The sequence below is a fragment of the Peromyscus californicus genome, unplaced genomic scaffold (genome assembly GCF_007827085.1).
Source record: "Peromyscus californicus insignis strain IS unplaced genomic scaffold, ASM782708v3 Scaffold_6__1_contigs__length_162567912, whole genome shotgun sequence".
NCBI classification, from domain to species: domain Eukaryota; kingdom Metazoa; phylum Chordata; class Mammalia; order Rodentia; family Cricetidae; genus Peromyscus; species Peromyscus californicus.
Genome location: NW_026294584.1, coordinates 75,257,002 through 75,283,455, shown reverse-complemented (window position 1 = coordinate 75,283,455; position 26,454 = coordinate 75,257,002). Strand labels below are relative to the sequence as shown.

General features: G+C 41.7%; 1 protein-coding gene across 2 annotated transcripts in view; it reads right to left on the bottom strand.

Annotated features, from left to right (window-relative positions):
• Abcg2 (ATP binding cassette subfamily G member 2 (Junior blood group)) overlaps positions 1 to 20,663 on the bottom strand; it is a 117,007-nt gene extending 96,344 nt beyond the window's left edge. Inside the window, exons 1-2 of one of the 2 annotated variants that reach the window (XM_052720626.1) lie at positions 20,088 to 20,663; positions 2,722 to 2,803 (exon numbers count right to left, since the gene is read on the bottom strand). The gene's annotated coding sequence lies outside the window, so the exon portion shown is untranslated. The remainder of the gene's footprint in view (positions 1 to 2,721; positions 2,804 to 20,087) is intronic. The other variant, XM_052720625.1, reaches the window with a different exon arrangement.
• Between the last annotated feature and the right edge of the window lie 5,791 nt (positions 20,664 to 26,454).

Genomic DNA, 26,454 nt, shown 5'->3' with positions numbered 1-26,454 from the left:
GTGGGATAATGTGTGTGCTAACACACTGTACTGGTGTTTGGGGAAGACTTTTAAAAAAAATCAAATAGAAACATCTTTGGTGATTATACTTCAGAGAAGTGAGAAGGTTGTCAAGTTTCCTGCCAGTGGAAGTGGAAGAAAATAGAACTACGGGGATTCTTTCGATGTTCCCTTTTGTGTCCCTGCTCGTGGATGTGCTACAGGAAACAGCAAAGAGCTTCTGGCCAAGGAGGAAGCAGCTCCGAGAAAGCAAAGCCCACACTGAGAACTGGCAGTACCTTCAGTGGCCGACTAGCATTGTTCAAGCCCAAGCCATCTTCCTGTTTTCATGGAATTTGCAATCATGTTTTGTATTTAACGGGCACATATTGTAGCAACTTGGGACTTGGCTTCAAATTTATTTCCATACAAACTCCTCCACTCTACCAAATTTTAAATACTACCATTGAAACAACTATATCTACAAATCTAACTTATCAAACTTGTAGAGGAAAATAAACATCTTTTTTTTATGAAGTTCTTTGAACTAAACTAGAATTTTAAATAGTCCGGAGTCATTTTTTAAAAATCTCAAATATACAGCGACCAGAAACAGCATAATACTTGCAAAAGCACAAAGCAATGGAATGGGATAGAGAATTCGGAAATAAACCCACAAGTCTACAACCATGTAATTTTTTTGAGACAGGATTTCATGGACCCCCATGATGGCCTCCAGCTAGCTATATAGCTGAGGATCACCTTGAACTTCTGATCCTTCTGCCTCCACCTCTCTAGTGCTGAGATTACATGCATTGCCACTACTCCCAGTTTATATGGTCCTGGGGGGTCAAACTTAGGGCTTTGTGTTAGACAAGAATTCTACAACTGAACGACATGGTCAGCCCCAGCCTGGTAACATTTTGTGAAGGCAGCTAGAGCCTACACAGAGCAAAGCAATCTCTCTTCAATAAATGGTGCTGGGGAAACTGGATATCTACACACAGCAGGACTAAGCTAGAAACTGCATAAACCCAGCTCAAAATGGATCAAAATCTTAAATATCAGACCAGAAACTCTGAAACTACTAATAGGAAAACATGGAGAATGCTTCAGGAAATTGATCTAGGCAAAGAATTTGGAGAGGTCTATGACTCCTAAAGATCAGGCAAAGTTAACAAGTGAGGCTATATCAAACTAACACACTTTGCACAGGTAAGGAAATAATCAAGGAAGTAAAGAGATGGCCCAGAAAATAGAAAAGATTTGTAAAGTATTCATCTGACAAGAGATTAACATATAAGGAACATAACAAGAGCAGTAAAACGAAGTAATTGGATCAAAAAACAGGGCAAATGACCCAAACACACATTTCTTAAAAGACAATGAAAAAGTAGTCAAAAGCATATGAAAAATATCCAATAGGAGGCCAGTGAGATGGCTCAGCAGATAAAGGCACCTGCTGCCAAGGATCACATCCTGCGTTCAATTCCACAACCTTCATGGTGTGAGGAAAACTGACCCTCAAAATTTGTTCTCTGACCTCTGCATTTGCCATGCCATGCACACATTCCCCCAACGATAAAGTAAATAAACACTAAAGAAAAACATTAATATACATATATATATTTATATATTTATTTAAATCCCAAGGTCCAAGCAACAGAACTGTCAATTACATCAGATCACCACCTGTGAGAGTCCAGTGAGCAGACAGCTTAAGAGTCAGTGCTTGTCAGTGTTTACTGTTTACATGGGTCACTGTGGACTTTGATGAATATATAGATTTTGAGTATGGACTTGTGTGGGCAAGAATGCCAGCATTTCTATTGCATTTCTGCAGGTCTCCCAGATCCATGGGTATCAAAGGAGGAATTTGATAGAGATCAAACACTGATCCCTATTCAAGCTCTAAAGAATTTGGTAAAGCCACACAAGCCCAAACCCTGTCCTCTTCCATGAAACCTGAACTTTGTCTTAAGACACAAGAATTGGTATAAGAACTGCTAGCCCTTAGCCACGAAATCCCTTAACCCTGCTAGTGATGACAGATGTCCCACTACCTTTCCTATTCCTTTCTTTCTTTCTTTCTTTCTTTCTTTCTTTCTTTCTTTCTTTCTTTCTTTCTTTCTTTCTTTCTTTCTTTCTCTCTTTCTTTATTTCTCTTTCTTTCTTTCTTCCTTCCTTTCTTCCTTTCTTACTCACTTTCTTTCTTTCTTTCTTTCTTTCTTTCTTTCTTTCTTTCTTTCTTTTGTTTTTGTACTTGGTAAAATTCTAGCATTCAAACACCTCCCCAAAAAAATCGAAAAATGGGGTTTCAATGGAGTCTCCCAATGGGCATTGTGCTGGATAGTTTTATGTCAATTTGACACAAGCTAAAGTTATCCAGGAGGAGGGAGCCTTAATTAAAAATGCCTCCAGGGTTTCTCTCCATAAACTGATAGAGGATTGTGCACAGGGTAGGGAGGTGACAGGGCAGTGACACACACAGACATTGTGCGAAGGACAACACCCACACAGTTCACTGAACGTGGAGAGGTTGACCTGGTGTCTCCATGGAGCCTTCACCTCTGAGCTCTAGTCTCTATGTTGCAGGAAGGTTTTCTGCAGGCTACCAAAAGAGAAACATGAACACCAACCCAGCCATAAAACCTTTGACCTAAAATCTGCCCTGTTTTCAAGATGTGCTGGGACAATGGTGGAGCAGAACTTGTGGGAGTAGCCAACCAATGTCTGATTTACCTTCAGGCCCATTCCACGAGTGGGAGTCCATACCTGACACTGCTTGGATAGCCAGGAATTGGAGACTGGATAGCCCAGAGACCTAGGGTAGAACCAAATAGGACTGGTCTTGAAGAAGAAAACAAAATAAATGAAATGATTCCTAACAATGTTCTAATATTCTGCTAAACTCATAAATTAGTGCCTTGTCCAGTAGTCATCAGACAGGGTTCCTCAGCAGCAGGTGGGAATGGATGCAGAGACACACAGCCAGACATTATTCATAGAGAGAATCTAAATTAGAGGTCCCTATTGAGTCCCTTCCCATGGAAGGGGATCCCACAGAGGACTGAACAGAAAGATTGTAGGAGTCAGAGGGGATGGAGGACACCAAATCAACTAAGCAAGATTCATGGGCTCACAGAAACTGAAGCAGCAAACGCAGGGCCTGTGATGTCTGCACCAGGTCCTCTGCATATGTGTTGTGACTCTTAGCTCGGTGTTTTTGTAGGACTCCTAACTGGGAGCACGTGTGTCTTCTACTCTTTTGCCTGCTCTTGGGACTCTTTTCTTCCTGTTGGGTTGCCTCATCCAGCCTTGGTGTTAGGGTTTTTGCCACGTCCTATTCAATAAGACTTACTGCATCTTGTCTCAATATGTTTGGTTGTTGTCTCTTGGAGGCTTGCTCTTTTCTGAATGGAGATGGAGAGGGACTGGGGGAGAGGAGAGGTAAGGGGGCTTGGAGGAGTGGAGGGAGGAGAAACTGTGGTCAAGATTATCATATGAGGGAAGAATCTATTTTCAGTTTTTAAAAAAAGCCTCTATAAAATCAGGTTTATATATATATATATATATATATATATAAAATCAGGCAAGCCTGTAAGGCACTTTCTTAATTAGTGATTAATGGGGGAGGGCCCAGCTCATTGTGGGTCATGCCACTCCTGGGCTGGTGGTTTGGGGTTCTATAAGAAAGTAGGCTGAGCAAACCAATAAGCAAAACCCCTCCATGGCCTCTGCATTAGCTCTTGCCTCCAGGTTCCTGCCCCCTTTTGAGTTCTTACCTGACTTCCTCCAATGATGAGCAGTGCTGTGGAAGTGTAAGCCAAATAAACCCTTTCCTCCCCAACTTGTTTTTTGATCATGGTGTTTCATAACAGCAATAGAAACTTAACTAAGACAAGTTGGAGCCAGAATCGTAGGGTATTGCTGTGACAGACCTGACCATGTTGTTTTGGGGAGGATTGTGAAAGGACTTTGGAACTTTGGCCAAGAAAAAAACACTGAGTGTTCACTGCTTAGTGAGCTATTCTGTAGGAGCTTGGAAAATAAGAATGTTGAGGGAAATGCAGATGATGGAGGCTTGGATTGTCAAGTTTCAGAGGGATGTTTAAAGACTTATCAGGACCATTTGTTATTTTAAATTAAGATTCTGTGGTTCTGGTTGACTGTGGCTAGAGAATCACCTGTGATTAACAAGATACCATAACTACTAAAGCAAAACCTTTGCTTTGCTGGGATACTTAATGCTGGAGCTAAGAAATTATCAGTGATTAAGAAAAGACCAGCATCACTGAGGTGAAATCTTCTGGGAAGTGTTTCCTCAGAGTCAGCACACAGAAGCTGTGTACCAGAGGTGGCCAAGGTTATACTTCACAATGGCAGCTGAACTTGGTACTGTAAGAGTCATCCAGATGGTACTGGTTTTGGAGGCATGAAGGAGTGGATAGTGAAAAGCAGCTGAGGCTTGGCACTGTGTGAGGCCAGGAGAGGCCACTGGTGAAGGTACAACATCAGTGGCAGTTGAAGGCCCAGGACTGAAGGGGTCATACAGAGAAGCTGAGGTTTGGCACCATGAAGAGAGCCTATGAGAGGCTATTTGTGAAAGTGCAGTCCACTTGCAGCAGAAGACCCCTGTTTTGGAGATGCCAATACCATGGGATGATCACCAAGAAAAGCAGCAGCTATGCCCCAGGCTAGAAGACAAGCTGTGTATGTTTAAAAGGTGAAGACAAAGAAGTGACCTAAGGCCCTAGGAAGAGCCCAGAAGATTGTGAGTAAATCCCAGACATTGGAAGTTGAGTTATTTTCATTTTTAGAGTTTGGTTTTGCTTTGATTTGATTGTGACTGTGCCCTGGTTTTTCCCTCTTGAAATAAGAAAGTACTTAATTTATTTTTTATTTTACAGACCCCACAGTGTAGCATGAATCTTAAAAGGTCTTATTAATAAAAACAAACCCAGGGCCAGGTATTGGGATGAATGCTGGAAGATCAGAGAAACAGAACAGGCCACAGCTAACCTCACCTTGCCAACTTCTCAGCCGATCCTGTTTCCTCAAACTGGAAGCCTCTGAGTCCTCATCTGAATGAATCTCAGCTGAACTACTGCTAAAAAGCCTAAAACAGACTCTAGTTCCTGGTCCTCACACCTTATATACCTTTCTGCTCCTGCCATCACTTCCTGGGATTAAAGGCTCTTGTTACCACACCTGGCTGTTTCCAGTGTGGCCTTGAACTCATAGAGATCCAGGCGGATCTCTGCCTCTAGAATGCTAGGATTAAAGATGTGTGTTCCACCATTTTCTGGCCTCTGTATGTAGTTTCCAGTGTGGCCTTGAACTCATAGGGATCCAGGCGGATCTCTGCCTCTAGAATGCTAGGATTAAAGGTGTGTGTTCCACCATTTTCTGGCCTCTGTATCTAGTGGCTGTTCTGTTCTCTGACCCCAGATAAGTTTATTAGGGCGCACAATATATTGGGGAACACAATATCACCACATTTCCCCTTTTTTGTCTAAAATTAAGAAAAGTTTATAACTAATACAAGAAAAACTATATCCAATAAGTATATACAATATATACAGTCAAGAATTATATTAACAATGTCCAATCTATTAACATTTGGCAAATTCAGATAAAAATTTTCATTACTTATCCTATTCAAAACAAGTAGTTCCTTTTTTAAAAGTAGATTCAATAATCTCCCTTTTATCTTATCACCACAGTAGAGAGACTGAATTTTAAAAGACTTTAGATTATAAAAGAAAATGGCTATTTTAAAGAGACTGAACTTTTAATGTATTTGAATTTGTAAAGACTGGGAAACTTCTAAAGTTACTTATATATTTAATGTGAGATCTTGGGGATGAATGAGAAAGGAAAGGTTGTGGCTTAACAATGGTGTGTTTGTGTCAAGTTGACAAGGGGTCAATTTTGCTGGATAGTTTTATTTCAACTTGACACAAGCTAAAGTCAACTGAGAGGAGGGAGCCTCAACTAAGAAAATTCCTCCAGTAGGGCAGTGGTGGCTCATGCCTTTAATCCCAGCACTCAGGAGGCAGAGGTAGAGGCAGGCTGATCACTGAATTTGAGGCCAGCCTCGTCTACAGAGTATCAGGATGGCCAAGGCTACACAGAGAAATGCTGTCTTGAAAAACCAAAAGAATAAAAATGCCTCCAAAAGATAGGGATGTAGGCAAGCCTGTAAGGCATTTTCTTAATTAGTGATTAATGGGGGAGGGCCCAGCCCATGGTGAGTGGTGTCATCCCTGGGCTGCTGGTCTTGGGTTCTATAAGAAAGCCCACTGAGTCAGCCATTAGGAGCAAGCCCGTAAGCAGTATTCATCCATGGCCTCTGCATCAGCTCCTGCCTCCAGATTCCTGGCCTAGTTGAGTCCCTATTCTGATTTCAACAATGCACAGTGATGTGGAAGTGTAAGCCAAATCAGCCCTTTCCTTCCCAACTTGCTTGTTGGTTCTAGTGTTTCATCAAAGCAATAGAAACCCAAACTAAGGCAGTCATATAAAATGCACTGCTCAGTTTCAAATAATAGTTGCTACTGCAGGCCCATCCCTCAAGCTGTCCTGTCCACATCTTTGCACAAGTGTGAGAACATGTGACAGTCTGGCAGGGGCTGGATAGATGGCTTAGAGGTTAAGAGTGTTGCCTGCTCTTCCAGAGGCCCTGAGTGCAATTCCCAGCAACCACATGCTGGCTCATAACCATCCATAATGAGATCTGGTGCCCTCTTCTGGCCTGCAGGCATACTTGCAGGTGGAACATAATATTGTATACATAATAAATAAATAAATAGATAGATAGATAGATAGATAGATAGATAGATAGATAGATAGATAGATAGATAACTATCTGGCTTGTGAATCATACGATGCTACAAAGTGCTATTTTCCACTATATTTTAGGGATGAATTTTTGTGCTATTTTGAGAAAACTGGCCCACTTTTTTTCCCTCTCAAAGCAAACAGATAGATCTCCCTTAATTGATCTCCTGTAATGATTTACCTTATTAAATGTATTTTTTATCTTTTACTATTAATAAAAATAGCTAATGCTTATTGTGCACTTAGAATGCCAAATACTTTGAAAACATTTGACGTCATTCAATGCTTATCCTCCTAGCAATTTAAGATTGGAAGCAGTTGCCCCCTTTTAACAGAAGAGATAGTTAAGGCACTGGCCAAGTGGACACATCTGTGAGGTAGCAGAATGGGATGAGAAGGCTGGAACTTTTGTTACCTAATTTTCTGTTGTACTGGTCTCCATGTTGTTCATATCAATCCACGTGCACGTCTCTTCATTAAATATTCTTAGTTTATTTTCCTTTTAAAGATATTTTTTAAAAAATATTTTTAGGTTCATTTATTTTATGTATAGGAGTGCTTTGCCTGTGTGTATTATGTGTACCAAGTGTATGTTTGGTGCCTGAGGAGGTCAGAAGAGGTCTTTGAATGCCCTGGAACTGGAGTTACAGATGGCAGTAAACCATCCTGTGGGTGTTGGGAACTGAACCTGGATCCTCTGCAAGAACATCAACTGCTCTTAACCACTGAGCCATCTCTTCAGTGTCCCCCACTCTGATTTAAAGACTTTTGTTGTGCCTAACCTCCTCCCTTAGCTGGAACCATAAGTACCATTATGTCTGGCTGCAGCTTTGTGCTCATGGCAAACTGGAACAGACAGAGTTCCAGTTACCTACTTCGTCTCACCTATGCACAGTCTCCTCCTGCCAACATCCCCCACCAAGCCATGCATTTGCTTCCAGTGAAGGTCCTACACTAACAGCTATCATGAGTTTAACCCACACCAAGTTAATATTCACAGGAATAGAAGAAGAAATCAGTGGATATCCAATAGCAGCGTAACTCTCCCGGTCACTAGGAGAGTGAACACCATTGTTCCTTCTTTGCAGAAAGGGGAACAAGGTCAAAGGTTTTACCCAGTGTCCCTGGGGCAGAGAAGCCAGGGAGGGGCAGAAGCTGAACCTGTTCTCCTTCCACCTAAGCAGAGAATGGGCAAGGGCCTCACTGCTGCTCTCATACACACTTGCAGAGGATCATTATTTCTATGTGTGTTTTCCTACCATCTCTACCTAGGTTTTCATTTGCTTGTCATAAACTTTACTTCTCCTTTGAGTAACTTGAAAGCTGGCAAGCTTCCTAAGTCAGATGGAAGCAAGAAACTTGTATTATCCCTTAACAAAAATCACCCACTATATTTAGTTGTTTCTAAAATGTATATCTTAATGGCAAATATGGTGCTCTGGTATAAAATTCTCAAGAAATAAAAAAATTTAAATTAAAATATTAAAAAATATGTAAAATATAATCTTTCCTCCCATCTTAATATCACTAAAATCGGGATGAGTTTTTCGACATCATTTTACAGTGTTGGACAAGTGATGTTTATGACATAGTTTTGTCATTACAGGCCCAGAAAACAAAAGTATCAGCACCAAAATTTGTAGAACGGACATAATTGGCTTAGATGAAAAATGCTGGGGAAAAAAATGTATACCACTCTTCACCTTTGAAATCAAACAAATTCCAGAAGGAAGTAGTAGAGTTCACCATCTTGAGTCCTTGGGCGATTTCACCATCAAATGAACTTTACAGAGTGGAGTTGCACAAAGGAAGATGTGTAAGATATCTCTTGACAATATAATTTTATGGAACCACTGTCCTTTGCCAAAACATTATACAACATATGACTCTATTTACTGTTCCTCAGTGTTTAGTAGTATAGGTCAAGTCTACACAACTGTAAAGTCAGTTAAAACGCCCATGTGGAGGTCAGATGACAACCAATAGGTGTCAATTCTCTCCTTCACAATGAAAAACTTAGTGATCACACTCAGGTCTTCAGGCTTGGTTGTAAGTGCCCTTATCTACTGAGCTATCTTGCTTAAATTTTTGGATTATTTAAGTGACAGTATAACCAACACTCTTAGAGGCAGAAGTCAGTATTGTGAGCATATCAAAATCACCATGGTTGACTCAAAGCAACTTAAAGGATCAATCTTTGATCCTTAATTAAACTAAATTTTTTGTTTTCCTTTTTAGCAATGTACACATGATTTTTTTCTTCAATCTATACACAGTTTACAATTCTATAAGTTTAAAAAACATTCCAAGTTTTGATTGGTTTCTCTGTTTGAATATTTGTTACTTAGCAGTAATTGTTTTGTTGTTGTTAACATATAAAGTAATAAAATAATGATTAGCTAGTCATGGTGGCACAGTTCTGTAATTCTAGCATTCAAGAGGCTGAGACAGGAGAACGACACATTTGAGGCCAGTCTGGGCAATGTATTAATTCCATTTCAGCTGGGGCTACTAAGGAGACCTTGTCTTAAAGCGTTTCTGTTGTTTTTTAAGGATGAATTTTGCTTGCATACCATCTCGGGAAGCATGAGACCTGTGACAAACTTGCATCCAGCCTGAGCTGTTGTCATCCTGGGACTTCAGAGGGTCTGTACATCCAAATTTATCTTAGTTATTTTTCTATGGCTCTGAAAAGACACCACGACCAAGGCAACTTATAAAAAGAAGCATTTAATTGGGGACTTGCTTACAGTTTCAGAATGTTATTCCATGATCCTCATGGCAGGAAGCATGGTGGCAGGCAGACAGTCATGGCACTGGAGCAGTAGCTGAGAGCTTAATTCTTGTCTGCAAGATGGAGGCAGAGAGGGAGAGCAAGACTGGGCCTGGCATGGGCTTTTGAAACTTCAAAGCTGACCCCCAGTGACACACCTCCTCCAAGGCCACACCTCCTAATTCTTCCTACACAGTTCCACCAACTAGGATCCTAACATTTAAATATATGAGCCTACAAGAGCCATTCTCATTCAAACAACCACAAAGCTAAGGAGAGATATTGGACAGGCTGCACATCAACTCTTAGCCTAATTCCAGAATGACTGCCACCCACCAGTTTTGGATAAAAAGGAGTCTATTATTAGACTATGCTCATTTCTCCCACAGATGGCCCAGGTAAAGGTAAGGTTTTGAAAAGAAATGGCAATTAGTCTACCTGGTAATTTTAATTTTGAAATACTGGTGAGACTCCTGGAAAAGTTACATGGCTGAGGCCTTATCTCAGATGAATCATTCAGAATGAAAAGAGGAAGGTAGTTCAGAAGAGTTCCCAAGCTCCAGTGCATATATGGACAGCACTAAGTGGGCTGAGTGGGTTATTGAAGAAGAGGAAGAGGAAGAGGAAAAGGAGGAGGAGGAGAAGAAGAGGAAGAAGTTATCGTTGAAAGGAGAACATGTTGGTAGAGATGTGAGGGTAGGTTGGGGGAGAAAGTGGAAATTCATATTTCATTCTATACATGCACAAATTCTCAAAAAAATTTAATGAAAAAAGAGAGAAAAAGCAAAATAAACAAAATAAAGGATGTGGAAAGAAACAGGTGGTGCACCTCCATCCCTGCTGACCCTGTGGCAAGGCTGTGGGCTGGCCAGTGGCTTTTGTTTGTTGGTGTGTTTCCAGTACCAATGGTGCTCTTAAACAGTAAAATCAAAACTTTGAGCCAAGTTAGTTTATCTGAGCAAAGAGCAAGTGTTCTAAGTGTCACTGCAGTGGGGACCATGTAGTTTCATACCTGGGGAAGGAAGTAACAAAGAGATAGCTTGGTTGGTTACATCACGACATTTGTAATCATGGACAAGGGTTGAACAGTTCATGGTCTTTGACTGCAGGAGGCTCCCTGTGTTTGCTGAAACCTGCCTATTTGGTACAAAATCCCCCAATCCCTCCTCCAAGTTAGGTTTTGGCTTGTTTCCACACTGAGGCAGGTTGCAGCTCATTACACACAGGTGATGACCTCATGCTTATTTAACTTAATACGTGATAATGGAGATTATCTTATTTCAGAGAATAAAAGCTACTTTTTAAAGACTTTGAAATGCGTAGCATTTTGGCGACTTCCAAAGGTAGGCTACTCTTTGCTCTTATTCTAGAGAGATTTAGCGGAAGGATGGAGGGAAGAAGGGGGAAAAAGAGAGAGAGGAGAGAGAGAATTTTTAGATTCAAGAAAATAAAGCAATATAGCATTGCCACAGACAGTTTAAAGGCAAAACAGAAATGTCTTCTGATATTTGATATTTCCACTAAATATCCGTGACTTTGTGCCTGACTTTTAAGGGGACTGAAAGGGTGGCCTGTGTTTGTGCCTTTGTGGTAAATCCTTTACTTACTTTTGAACACCTCTGTTTTAACAGCCTAAACATTTTGAGCATGCACATCACCTTCTGAAGGTCTCTTAGTTGTTTAGAATGCTAATTCATACACAAACTGGCAACTAAATATACTCTGAATTTAAAATATGTATTAGTTATTTTTTTATGAAATAACAAGAGAAACACAAGGAAGAAAGGGTTTATTTGTCTCAAAGCTCAAGAGTGGAGTCCATAATGGAGAAAAAGTCCTGGAAGCAGGCATATGACAGCTAGTCACTCTGCATCCATAGCCAGGATGTTGGTGTTCAGCTCACCTTCTCCTTTTTATTCATCTGGGACCAGCCCAGGGAATGGTGTCACCTACATTTAGGGTGGGTATTCCTACCTCAGTTAACCTAATAGAGAAAATTCTTCCATCTCCCAAGTTATTCAGGATCTGCACAAGTTGACAATCAATACTAAACATTATAATATGATTTGGTAAAAAAAATCAATAATCCAATATTTTATTGAAGAGGATTAAAACAAATCTTAAAATACCTTTTTACTTTTATGTGGGATGGCGTTTTTGTTTTGTGTTGTTTAGGTTTCTTTCATTAATTATTATTTTAAAAATTATGTGTACATGTGTCTGTATGTGAATTTATGAATGTGAATACAGTGCCTGCAGAGACCAGAAGGTCAGAAAAGGGCTCAGATTGCCCAGAACTGAATACAGTGCCTGCAGAGAAGGTACAGTTACAGGCAGTTATATGCTGCAGGAAGAGCCGTACATGCCCTTAACAGCTGAGCCATCTCTCCAGGCCTTGTTTTTTGTTTGTTTGTCTTGTTTCTGTTTGTTTTTGTTTTTAGGCAGAATCTTGTTCTAATGTATCTGACCTGAAACTCAGTTTGTAGCCCATGTTATCCTTGAATGCGTGGCAATACTCCTATCTTGCCCTTCCCGTTGCTAGGGTTACAAGTGTGTCACTGTGTCCAGTCTTTTCTAGTTTATTTTCAAATGTTCTCCCTGATTGCCTTCCCTTTCCATTTCTTCTGCATCAATTCTTCCCATTAACCCATCTCAGTGATGGTGAGATGATGGAGTATGGTGCACCAAAGCAAAAGGAATACAAATAAAAATAGTCCAATGGCTACTCAGAGGATGCCGGTGGGTAGCCCGTGTGCATGGAGGCAGTCTCAAAGGGATAGTACAAACAAGACTTGATTTCATTTGGATTTAAGGAATGAGGATACTTTGGCTAATCAAAAGAGGAAATTTTAATAGAATTATGTTAATAGAAAAATTATTTGGGGGTCTTGAGATAGCTCAGCCTGTAGAGGTGCACAACCACAGGACTGACCATCTGAGTTTGATCCTTGGATCCCACAAAGTGGCAGGACAGAACCCACACTTGAGTACTGTCCTCTGACCTCCACAATTGCTATGACAGGAGACAGCCACACACCACCCCCGAAAGGGTTTAAACATGCAGGTTTTAATGTACTCAACATGAAAGACATATCTCAAAGTTAGACAAGTACAGAAAAGAAATTGCCATAGAAGGCAAAAGATGACTGCAACCAAAGCTGCAGGAATTTCAAGAACACTTCAGGCTAGTGTTAAATGTCTAAAACCACTTTGCTGAAGACAGCGAGTCTCTTATTTGAAGTATAGTAGGTTTACACTGAAGGGAAACATGAGCTTTGTAGTAAATATAGTTAGGGAAGTGGAGGGAAGGGGAAGGCATTCTCTCTTCACCCTGCCTTCCAGATGGAACTCAGTAGAGCTTTGGGGGCTGAAGTGATGGTTCAGCCTTTAAAGGCTAGGCTCATAAGCAAAAATATAAGGAACTGGAGCTTTTAGTGTTGAGCTGACTCATTGCCAATTGCTCATGTTCATATTGAATAGGGGAGATATACACATATCCTTCATCACACACACACACACACACACACACACACACACACACGTCATGAAGTTGAAGGGAGGATGTATTGAGAGCAGTTCTAGAGGGGCTGCAGGGGGCCAGTAGAGTATGCATACAATCAAAATATATTGTATACATGTATGAAGAGAAGATTCATTTGCTTGACTCTGGCACCCTCTTGTGATTAAAGCCTGAAAAGTCATGTTATGCAAACACATTTTCCCCAGAGCATGAGGGCATTTCACATTCTGATATTGCTTATCCCTAGAGGAGAACCCAACAAAAACTATGAACATTCCAAATTGGACAATCCAACAATCCTCCAAAATCTCAATCTTGAATTCCACATCATCACATCTTTAAACTTTGTCACTGGCTGCTATGGCCATCTTTGTCACTCTATGGCACTCCTTTTGTCTCAGTTCTCAGTAACTCACTACACAAAGGATTTCCCAATATTCTTCCCTGCTTCAGCAATGTTCTACCAGGGAAGGTTCTAGAATTTGCCATCACCAATCTTGTCTCACTTTCAAGACACCATATTCCACCTATTCCTTCTAGCTCAACTAGTGGCCCAAGTCCAACACCCCACAAGAACCCGCACATCAGTGCTTCACTGTGTCTCGTCCTGTTCAGGTTGCTTTAGTTCCCATGCCTGGTGGAAGTCCACAGTCTTTGTTATTGTCACACCCTTGGGAACACCTAAACTCCTCTTCCACCTAGCCATACTCTATGAAAGTAGGGGAAACCCGTAAAAATAATGACTCATCTGATTTTAAATTCAAGATCAAGAATCCCAATGTCTCACTGGTGTCCACCAACTGATACTGTATGGCTGCTAGCCCTAGCCTCACTCGTGTGTGTGTGTGTGTGTGTGTGTGTGTGTGTGTGTGTGTGTGTGTGTGTGTGTGTTTTGCTGGGGGAGGGGTTGACAGTCTTACTATGTAACCCAGGCAGACCTCAAACTCAGGAATCTCCTGCCTCAGCCACCTAAGTGCTGAAAATACAGGAATGTGCCACCATTCCTGTCCTTATTTTCTTATTTTAATAGTCATCTGATTCACTCATTCATACTCTCCATCATGTGCCCCTCCACATGCATGACGTGTGCGTGTGTGTGTGTGTGCGCGCGCGCGTGAGCGCGCGCATGCCTGTGTGTGTGATTCTCAGATGATAATGTCATTTCTGCTTTACTGAGAAAACTGAAGCAAAGGAGAACTTATAGACCACTAGAAGTGCCCACCTACCTTTATTACTCTAACAAGAGGAGCTCTCTGCTTTCCCACATAAAGGCCAGGGCAGCTGCTTTATATCAAATCCCATCTCTTTCCTTGCTCAGTGACAGCCCTTTCCTCTCTCTCTTCTGTATTATCTCATATGAAGTCTATCTGGTTCACTTGCCACAGCATAAACATGCTGTTATTTGTTTACGTCATTTTCAGTATGTCTCTTAATCCCAGAGTTCCTTCCAATTGTTCTATTGCTCTGCTTTCTTTTACAGCAAAACTGTTTTTTAAAAAAAATCCCTACAAATTCCATCAACTCTCCAGTCTTGTCCTTCCACTCTACTCAAACAGCGCAACTAATAACAAATTGCTGAGTTAAATTTGAGATGGTTTTGTCAGCAGCAATACATAACTGAACCGGTCCTCAGAGACCATAACACGGCCACCTCTGGGGGAGAGAGCTCATCCTTTAAAAAAAAAAAAGCTACAGAGTTGTCAATTGACATTCCTAGGATCTGGAGGAAGAGCTGAGGATGTTCAGCTATTAGGAGTCATAATCATCAAAGCTGAGTGTGGCATCACATATCTGCAATTACATCACTAAGGAGGCAGAGTCAGGTGAGCAGCAAGTGTGAGCCCAGCCTGGGATTCAAAGTCATCCAAACAAACAACAATCAGACCAAAGCCTTGATATGGGTGCTTGCCCCAAGATTCAAGATTTGGCGTATAGCATGTTGGTAGAGTAATGGAGGTGGTGCTAACAGTTTGAGAAAGGATAGCTAATAAATGTCTAGACTCGATGATGTCTGCAGTTGAAAAAACCAGAAAATCTCTAACATAATTTAGATAAAAGAACAACATTTACAGAAATAATGAGTTCAGCCTGAGGGGGCGCATCTACTAACTTGACTCCTCTGGGTTAGTACTGCCATCACTACACTAAAAATTCATTGATAAGGGTCAGCAGATGTCATAAAAGGTAAAGGCACTTGCTGCTAAGCCCAATGACTAGAGATCAGGTCCAGGACCCACGTGGTAGAAGGAGAGAATCAACTCCTACGAATTGTTCTCTGATCTCCACACTTGCTCTACAGCATCTTTGTGCACACACCTCAGCAAATAATGTTTATAAATCAATCGGTTGGGACTAGAGATTTGGCTCAGCTGTTGAGAGTGCCTGCTGTGTGATCGTAAAGACCAGAGTCTGAATTGCAGCATCTATGAAACAAATTGGACGTCTCCTGCATGTCTGTAACCCCCACTCTGAGAAGGGTCAGAAACAAGAAGATCATAAGGATTGCTGGCCTCCAGCCTACCTGAGAAAATGTGAGCTTCACAGTCAAGGAGAGACCCTGACTCAAAGTAGGCTGAAAGTAATAAAGGATACCTGGCACCCTCTTCTGGCCTACATGTACATAGGTAGAAGTGTGCACCCACACATAAGTGTGCATACCCTTACACAGATACACACACCAATAAAAAAGTAAGTAAATCTTTTTTAAATGCTTAGTGGACACTAGAGAGATGGCTCAGCTGTTAAAGACTATGGCTCACAACCAGGAAATGCTTTGGTGAGCCAGACACAAAGAAGACATAATAAATTGATGACTTAAATCTGAAGAAGTCTGTGGGTCAGCAAGAATGGTCCATATGACTGATGTGGAAATGTGTACCCTACCCTCTGGGAGACAACAGTGAGCTCAAGGCCAGCCGGGACCGCTTCACTGTTAGAAGGCATGTGATGTGGAAATGTGTACCCTACCCTCTGGGAGACAACACTGAGCTCAAGGCCAGCCGGGACCGCTCCACTGTTAGAAGGCATGTGATGCAACTTCAGGGTCAGCTAGAGGGATGAGAGGCAAGCAGCTTCTTCTCTGACCTATTGTGCTCTGTGCCAAGAGCACACCGATCATCAGGACCGAGATTCCCATGACACATGTAGGGAGAAAGAAATCTCGGTCTGTGAGGCAGAACCCTGGGAGACCAAAGTATGCCTTATACCTAGTACTCAGCACCAAGTCGGTTCAGAGACTGAGAGCCCTCTGAGGAGCATAGGTGGGAAGTTTTTCTTTCCCTTTATTGATTCTTTCACAATGTTGTACATATATGTATATGTGTGTATATATAATATACTTTTATTATATTTATCCTCATTATCCTCTCTTTTCCTCTTCCCCCTCCCACCAAACCCCTTCGTCTCTCCCTCCCAGCTACTTTCATGTCTTTGCGTGTGTGTGTGTGTGTGTGTATATGTGTGTGTGTGTGTGTGTGTGTGTGTGTGTGCATTATGACCCACTGTATTTAATTAGAATGGCTTGCATGAGCTTGAGTGGAAGATTATTAACCAATACAAATGAAACTTGAATCTTAGATTAAAATTATTACATGAGAGATACTTATACATAAATGGTGTATTTTATTTGAAAGTCTTACATAAGAAACATAATTGTTCCTGGTTGAAAACTACTGATAGAAGTGAGTATTTATCAATAATTACATGTGGTGAGTCTCAGGGTAGATTATCTCAATGGCAGGGTGTAGGTCAGTAGGAGGGCACATCCCCAGGACCCTGGGCTTAAGTACCAGCACCACCATCCTTCACAAAGCCAGAAAGAAAATACTGATTTGGGGGAACCAGTCACCAGGATTCTGATTTAATAGGATTAGGCTAACGTCTGGGAATTTGCACTTGCAATAAGATTGCCCATTAATGCTGGTCCAGAATAGTCAACACTTCTGGAGGATATTAAATATGTCCTCTAAAATTGCCCACTCGACCTTGTCGACCTGTCAAGGAACAGAAAATATTCCAAGAGTGAACTCTCCAGAGAGCATATAGGTGGCATCCCCTGCGGAGCGGCAGCTGTGACGGTGGCAAACATTAATGGGTCCCCTGGACCTGCCCTTCCACTCCTATCAGCCAAGAAAGAACACAAAAACAGTATTAGTATAAACCCCAAACTCAAAAGTCCAGAAACTGAGTACTCCAGAGTCTGAAGCTTTGGGTCACAATAAAGATGTAGGTGTGCTCACTGTCAGGCTTTATTGCAAAGTATATGTGAATAATCAAATGTGAATAAATTCTGCACTTAGATTTGGGTCTGATCCTCAGAATTTAAGGAATACATGCATGTATTCCCAAATCTGAAACACGTATGGCCCCAAGAATTTTGGACAAAGGATACTTAGCCAGTACTATGTCCCTAAAGAGTACAGTGACCAAAAATAGATAAAGTAACCAACAACCTCACCCTAATTCCTATTTAACTCACCTACTCAGTGGGAACAAAAACCAGATAGATTACTAGATTATTTATAACCTCAATCAGATTGACATGTCAGTCTCCAAGGCAGCACAAGACTAAGAGTTTTAATATAGACAACACAGCATCTAATACCTAGTATGCAGTTATTAACCTAGCAAATGTTTCCTAATCGAAAATCTGACAACAATGTGAAGAGGGGGTGGGATTTGGGGAGACACAGAAAATAAGGATAGCTGTATGCCCACTGTAGTATACTATAATGTTAGAGGTTTGAAAAAAATCAGACGGCCAAGATGATCCTCTCTGTGAATGTCCATAACACTCATTCCCTAGACATCCTCAAACTCGCTCAGTGATTCCATGTCACAGATGGGCTGTGGCAGCATACAAGGATAATGTTTGAGCTTATCACAAGGTTTTCACTTCTCTCAGGGTGCTCTGCCTATCATTCTTGCAGGGCCCCCGATCTACCAACAGCCAAAGCCAATACTAAGCCATCAGTGTGATATAACTACCCAGGATGGCCAGGTAGCCACCTAGTTTCAGGAAATCTGTGCACTCTCCCAATCCAAGGAAACGACTCTTAATTCTCCCAAGGATAATCACATACTATGGGTAGAAATTTACATGTCCTGCCTGCAAAACATCTGCCTGCATTATTTTCATGAAGTTGAAGAATATCTATTGTCACAGTTCACATTACTTCTTGGCCGTGTATCTAAGAGCAAGGGTATTGCCATGTATTTGACATAGTATTGCTTCTTATCACAAGCATATATATGTGGTAAAAGAGGTTTGGAAACACGCACCTGTTCACATCATTTACTATATGCCCCTATCATAGAACAGTGAGTTGGCCTGTGGAATTAAAGTGCAGTGTGGAATGTTGCCTTGAGCCACCAGTAACTGTTGCATACAACCAAATGCACGGGTGTGGGAACCATAAGGTGGTTACTCCATTCACACCGGTCTCCTGACTGCTTTTCTAGCAGGTTGTGCCCACACCTTCCTCCACTCCTTCTGCCTTTCTCCCAGACTTCCTTCAAATATTTGTCCTTAACATTTTGTTGTTAAACCTCCTTTTGCTTTCCTGAATATCCTTTTTACACTGTATCATGTATTTCTTTTCTGCTTGCTTATTATCTATAAGGTAAGCTTCAAACAAGCAGGGATTTCTGTCTCAATCTTTTCTCTCAGTGCCAAAGACAGAGTCATAGCCTCTGACCCAAACAGTAGACAGCACCTCTGCTGACATCATGGGATGCTTGACAAACTTCTTCTATAAAAGACGAGACAGTAGATACTTTAGACTTGTGAACAGGAATTTTTGCTTAACCACTCCTCTCTGGTCTTGTAGCACCAAAACAGTCATAGACTGGTAAATAAATGTGGCGTGTGTGGAGAGGAAAGAAAGGGCTTTGCTCAAAGATGAACATATAGTCAGAGGAGACCGCCAACCTCCTCTCACATGACTAACCTGGTTAACTACATACATCTAGGAACTCTTTAACAGAAACTTCGGAATTTAAAGACAACCCCTCACAGTAGGAAAAGAGCAGGGATAGTGTCTGATTTTTTCTTCTTCAGTGCTCTACATTAATCTTGTGCTCAGCCAAATCCTGTCATCCTGTCTGTACCTTCCAACCCCTTCTTATAAAGCAAAATCTCTAGAGCTAAGTCCTTGTTTACTCAAGGCTGGAATACTTGAGGTTTACAAACCTTGGAGGTTGTAAAATGCAGAATCTAGGGGCTGGGGATAGAGCTCAGAGATAGGACACTGGCCTATCACATATGAATCCTTGAGTTCAATCCCTAGGTAAAATAAAAGAAACAAATTCCAAAATAAAATAAAAATATTTTTTATTTTAGATAAAAAAATTTAAAAAAAATCTAAGACAGGATGCAGTGGTGTACACCTTTAATCTTAGCACTCAGGAGGTGGGGGCAGGCAGATCTCTGAGTTTGAGCCCAGCCTGCTCTACATGTTGTGTGCCAGCCAGGGCTACATAGAGAGACAATATCTTCAAACCCAAACCAAACAAACAGACAATTAAACAGAATCTCAGACTCAGAGCATGACTATTTTTAATTTCCAATCCCCATGTGGCACTGAAAATGAATCCAGTGCTTTAAACATTCTAGGCAAGTGCTTAACTACTGAGCTACATCTCAAGTTCCTGTTTTTATTTCCTCAATTAGTTCTATTTGTTCTTTGCTGATTACATACGCATGTGCTACACATTCTGATGACTCTTAAGTCACCTTTATCCTATTTTTAATAAGATCCTCAAGTGATTCATACACAGAGTAAAGTGTAAAAAGTACAGATTTAATCATGCATTTGCCAATGCATAAGTCAAAAAAATTAATAGTTTCTACTCAGCAGAAAGATATAAAAACAAAACGGGTCTGGGAGTATAGCTCAGTGTAGATCATTTGCATGGCCTGCACAAGGCCCTAAGTTTGACCTCTGACAGCAGAAAACAAAAAAGACAACTTACCTCAGTTACACAGGATGAGCGATGTTAAGGGCAAGCAGCCCGGACCTCAGTACAGGGCTGGGAGTGGCAGACGCACGGTAATTTTGCACACCGGAGAAAGACCTGAGCTCAGATCTATACCTACCACACAGACAAAAGGCACCCCAAGAGTAGAGTCCGCTCTTGCTTGCAGGGGAGTTGAGGAAAAGTTTGGGAGAAAACTTATCAATCTCCAACGCTGATTAGTTTTAACCCAAGAGACAGGCAAAATCAAGACTTTCCAAAGATCTAGTTTCAAGGAAATTAATAAATTTCCTCAATTAATTTCAGGACGTAAGTAATGAATCTCTGTTAGCTGGTCATCCTGAATCAAGAAAGAAACGTGGATTCAAACGGAAGACTTCTCTAACCCCTGTAATCAGCTTAGACGCTTCTCCTGGAGTTGTCGGCAAGACTGGAAAATAAGGAAATCGAGCCAGAGAGATCTTTTTATATCTCGTTCTCTGGGCAGCAGCATCTCCAGCCCTAAGAGCAGCTGTACTTTAGAACCGAAGAGTAAAATCCTATTCCGGCAATGCTTTCTCCCCTCCCCCCACGCAAACTTCCTGTCTTTTAGCTCCAAGGATAGGGGGTTCGCCTTTCACAAACTCTGCCTTTTTAGAAAAAAAAAAAAAAGTGCAAGCAGGAAGATGATACACTTAAAAAGGAAGCAGACGAAACCAAAGCAAAACCAGAGTTAGGTTTCACGGCAAGGCCCACCAGAGATTTAAAGAGAAAAGGCAGGCTGTACATGGAGTGTGTGATGCCACGCGGTCCTTTCCTAAACAAAACGTACCGAAGGATGGTCAGGGGGCGGTGACAGAGTTCTGAAACGTCTGCAGTTCCGTACTTCAGGCAGTGGAAGGAGGAAAGAGATAACCATTTCTATTTTATTTTCAGAGAATAAGCAGACTGTTTTATAGCAGTGGTACAGAAAGCGAAAGATCATTTAATACAGCGTGAAGCTGCTTGATCTAACCTAGCATTGCGACCAGAGTTAGAGACAGAGCCATGCTCTGGCTGCCTTAACAGGCCAGGGTCAGCCACCCATTCCGAGCCAGTCTATTAAAAGACCCAATGTAAAAAGCAAAGGAGGCCGGGCGGTGGTGGCGCACGCCTTTAATCCCAGCACTCGGGAGGCAGAGCCAGGCAGATCTCTGTGAGTTCGAGGCCAGCCTGGTCTCCAAAGCGAGTTCCAGGAAAGGCGCAAAGCTACACAGAGAAACCCTGTCTCGAAAAACCAAAAAAAAAAAAAAAAAAAAAGCAAAGGAGATTCATATTATGGAAAGAAGGGTCAAGAGACCCAGGGACCACCCCCTGGTCCAGCTTCAGGGTCCTAAGCGTCTGGCCAATCACCACTGTCTCAGCTCCAAGCTTTCCTGTGGGCCAGACTTGCTACAAGGTCATCTGGCAACTTACAAACCCTTCTCTGGGGACAGTTCCTCTTCAGGCTCAGGTTCCTTCCCTGGCTGGGCCTCAGTCTTTTCTTTCTCCCAGCATGAGATTCTTGGATAAATTGTAATTTCTTAAGGTCCATCATTTCAACAGTCTGCCAGCCAAAAGAAAGGGCACTAGTATCTTCAGAATACCTCATCCTTCCCTGCATTCCTGGTTTTAGCATCAAAACTATATATAGTCCAAAGCAAAGGAAGAAAATGTTCAATACAGTTAATAAGGTTAATAAGCCCTTATCAGTTCTCTGTGGTCAGCTTTAATGCTGTGGCTTTTTTATAACCAACAAACCCACCACTCCTCTACCCCTCTACCTCCAAATCCATACTGTTAGGTTTGGGATTTGGGGCTGGTGATTCCAGGGAGACACTGAGACAGATAACTGAGAACTGGGAAGTGTGTTGTGAGAGATATTAATGATGCGAACACACAGCTAGGAGCAGCAGCGTGGCAGGTGTTCTCAGAAGAGTCTGGGTCGCGCACCAGAGACCTCATGGTGAAGTTTCTAAAGAGAATCAGAGCCTACGTGGCAGAAGAGGGAGCCTCCTCTCCTAAGTTTTCAGGAAGTGCCTTCAGTCACTAGCTGATTCCCAGGCAGGAGGCAGAGAATGGGGGGGGCAAAATGTGGCACCTCTTTGATGTGGATGCACTTCCCAGGTGAGCCTGTGAGCAAAGGAGTGACAAAGTACCAGTAGGGTGACTATTGTTATCTGTGGGAGGAGGCCTGAGAAGCGGGGTTCTAACATGATATTCCTACACAAGCCACTGTATGTCATCACGTTAGCTGAAAGAAACACCCTTGCTCCGTGTTAAGAGGTCAGTTCTGCACGTGGACAATGTTAGCTTTTCAACTATGAGCTAATCAGGCCATGCCTACCCGAAGCACAGCCAGAGCTATTATAAGAAAATGAGAGCCTGTTTGTGACTCTAATCCCTTAACAGATGTCCCAGGTGCCCAGATTTCAGGAGAATGACAAGTGTCATTCTTACATCCCCAAGGGAGTTTACAGACTTCAGGTTAGCAGACTCCCAGGACATCAGAGGGCTGCTGGTATAATGCATGCACCTCAACTAGATGTGCTTCGCCTCACCAGCATTCTTAGAATCATGCAGTCCTTCTCCAGTGTGCAGGGCCCCTTCCCCTGTACCTGGGAATCAAGGACAGCTTGGCTCATACTGTGGTTGACTCATTAACCATGTGATGTGAGACCTCTCTCTGCCACATAGACCTATAAGAAGGGATTCCTGTTCTGCTTCGAGGTCCTGAATTCTCATCAGAACCCCTGCTGTGCTGAATTTATTCCTAATGAGTCAGAATTTAGTGAACTAAGAAAAGGTACCAAGCCACATGGCTAAACATAGATAAGAATTATGAGTTAATTTAAGTGTAAGAGCTAGTTAGTAATAAGCCTGAGCTACCGGCCAAACATTTATAAATATTAAGCCTCTGAGTCAATTATTTGGGAAGCAGCTGCTGAGTATTTGCGAACTGGCAGGCAGGAGAGAAACTTCTCCCTACACCATGCTGTATGTCTTCCTATAGCCCCTGAACCTTGCCTGGGGGGTCCTGCCATGCTGCTGTTTATCTATTCCTGGAATTAAGGACTCTTCTAATACATCTCTTACCCAAAGGACAGTCTACCCCAGTTGCCCCCTTGCATTCCAAACCCCAAACCTTTCCCACAAGAAGTTTGGTACAAATCAAGTATTCTAAGGAGAAACAAGAAAAACCCTGCCAAAAGCAAGGTGAAAGGAGGCCCTCGAAAACCTGTGGTCTGACCTCCACCCATGAATGGTGGCATGTTCAGCAGTGCGAGCATGTCCATGCACATACGCGCGCGCGCACACACACACACACACACACACACACACACACACACACACGATAAACACATTAATCAAAAATATTCCTTTTAAAAGTTGGAGGGCTGATGAGACAGCTCAGTGGATAAAGGTGCCTGTGGCCATGCTTGATGACCTGAGTTCAATACCTGGAGCCCATGTGGTGGAAAGAGAACTGAGTCTCACAAGTCATCCTGTGACTCTACTCGTGCATCATGGCATGTATCCATCAATACATATACACACGAAATAAATAAATAATGTCATTTTCTTTAAGTTTTAAAAGGAAGAAAGATAGCACTCGGGTTTTAAGCTGCCAAAATGTGTCAGTAAAAGGGGAGAATGAGCATCGTTCCCCTCCTTCCTGTCGGGGACTTGCAGCAGTGCAGCAGCCCTGGAAGAAGCAAAGATCTTCTAGAGAGAAACTTGTACCCCATTCTTGAGCTATCAGACCATTGAAGAAATAATGACCGAGGAAATGGAATTCCTCCAGGATTCTTAGGCAGGGCTAGGAAAAGGCTGAAGCCTGGTGTTGATACAGAAAAAGTGGGCAGTCTTTGAGTTTGATAGAGGCATTATCTCTCCTCAGATGGGCTTTAATTTGGGAATTAAGGTGCCAGACACCCAGATTCACACAAACCTTCCAGTGAGTCAGTGGCCCTTAGGTTCTTATCTCTCCAACCCAAACAATGAAATTCACAGATAATGGGAATGGCAATGCAGAAAACCACAGCTCTTATCTTAAAGTAAATAAGAGAGAGTTTATTCTGGAGCCATTTCTAGTGACCATGACCCAGGACACAGTTACCCCAGATTCTATGTCTCAACATGGAAGCAGTTTCTTAGTTTTACAGAACAAAGAAAGTCACAAATCAAAGCAAATTTAGGAAGGTGGTTACAGCAAAGACGAGGAAGCGTTTCTACAAGCCAAAGTCGAGGAAGCGTTTCTACAAGCCAAAATTGAGGAAGCGTTTCTACAAGCCTAAGATGCTATCTGGTGACATTCTTAGCTTTTGGGTTGATGGAAAATCTAGGAGTCTGCTAAGTTAATAAATTTCAAAAGATTTTTATCTATTAGTCACAGAATGTTAGTTCTGACACAGAGGTGGGTTAAGGGATGGCTGTTGGGGTGGGGGTGCCCTAAAATTAGCCCAAGACAAGGGAATTAGCCCCTCCACCTGCAACATTCAGATCTCTCCAAGGCATTGCAATTCTAACCCATCCGTCTCCTCAGATACACACATCTTCCTTTCAGGAGTTCTCATCCGCAGTTCCCCTTGTCTGAAAAGCATCACATTTTGGTCATGGCGGATGTCACATTATTTATTAATATCATAATTTCTCTCACAACTAGGAAGCTCATTCCTAGGATCGGATGTAGATGAGGCTGAGGGGGCCAGGACGGCAGTCTTCGGGAGAGAGGAATAGATGGGAAATGCCATTAAGACACAAAGTCCTGGATCGCATCAAAATAATTAGCTCGTGATCTGGATCTGATTTGTTTATACTCTCTGTATTGGACATACATTTACATGTGAACTAGAATGACTATACTTAAAATTGAGTATCAAGCACACTGTTTAGCCTAATGGAGTGAAGGTAACAATAAAGAAAACATGTATCTAAAACAAAAATTTCCATGTTTTTATAACTAGGTTGACTTTCTATTTCCCCTCTATTTAGTTACTTGTAGTCTATGAAGTAACTTATATTTACCTGGTTAGAAATGGGACTTTGGGAGCAGTCACTGTATTATTATCCTTCTCCCTTTCTTACTAGTAAGATACAAATTGTTTAATTTATTTATCCTGGCTAATTGTAATATAGGCCATTTTAGATACTAATTAAATCAAGAAATATCAGTACCTAGTGTACAAAAAATAATGAATGTTGTTATTACTAGATTATTAGACTGATGTCTTCTGTATAATTTGGATAAGAATTAACCTGAAACATTATTTCTAGCTGGAATAAATGGATTAAAGTTTAATCTAAAAACTGAGTTTTATCCAAATTATACTGAATTACACACACACACACACACACACACACACACACACACAGTGAAAACACTTATGTGGTGATATATTGTATACCCCAATAAAGCTTGCCCGAGGATTAGAAGACAGAGCCAGCCACTAATTTAGACATAGAGGTCAGATAGTGGTGGCACACACCTTTAATCCTATCACTTGGGAGGCAGAGGTCTGTCTGGATCTCTATGAATTCAAGACCACATTGGGCCACATGAGAGAAACAGAACCAGGCAGTGGTGACATATGCCTTTAATCCCAGGAAGTAATGTGGCAGGACACAGAAGGGTATAGAAGATGTGAGGAAACAGGAACTCTCTCTCTCATTATGCTGAAGATCTCATAGAGGTAAGAACTTATATCTGGCTTGCTCTGCTTCTCTGATCTTTCAGCTTTCACCCTTTCATCTGGCTCTAGGTTTTCTATTAATAAGACCATTTAGCAATTTGTGTTACACATGTGATTCTTCTAAATACTAGAAGGGGTTTGAGATAGGGGTTTAGGGTAAGCAACTGATCATAGTGAAAACACACGATCAAACGAAAGGACATAATATCTTTACTTGTAAATGTATTGTAAAACTAAGATTAATATTATTTTATCACTTAGAAAAATTTTAATCTAATCAAAATATTTAAATAAAAAGTAAGAGAAACATTTAGTTGCTCAGGGTGCTCTCAGAGGCTCAGACGAGCATCATTCAGTGTTTTCAAAGTCCACATTGCAGCAAACGTAAATGGGACTTTTAGGAAGTTTAGAGAGGAAGCGCAGACAGAAACAAGCAGATCTTGGAGCAAAGAAAATGGAGAACTCTTTGGCAGTTCCTGGACTGCCTGGTCCAAGGTATACTGAAGCCAGATTTGATTTGAAAGGAATGGTCAGAGGATCTCCAAAAGCTATTCCAATGGGATCAAAGACACAGTTCCCAAGGATGAGGCAGAGGAAGAAGATCCAAAGCCTGAATGTCCTGGCATTCCAGGAATCAAAGGAGGATCAAATTGAGCAGGCACCAGCTGTGCAGT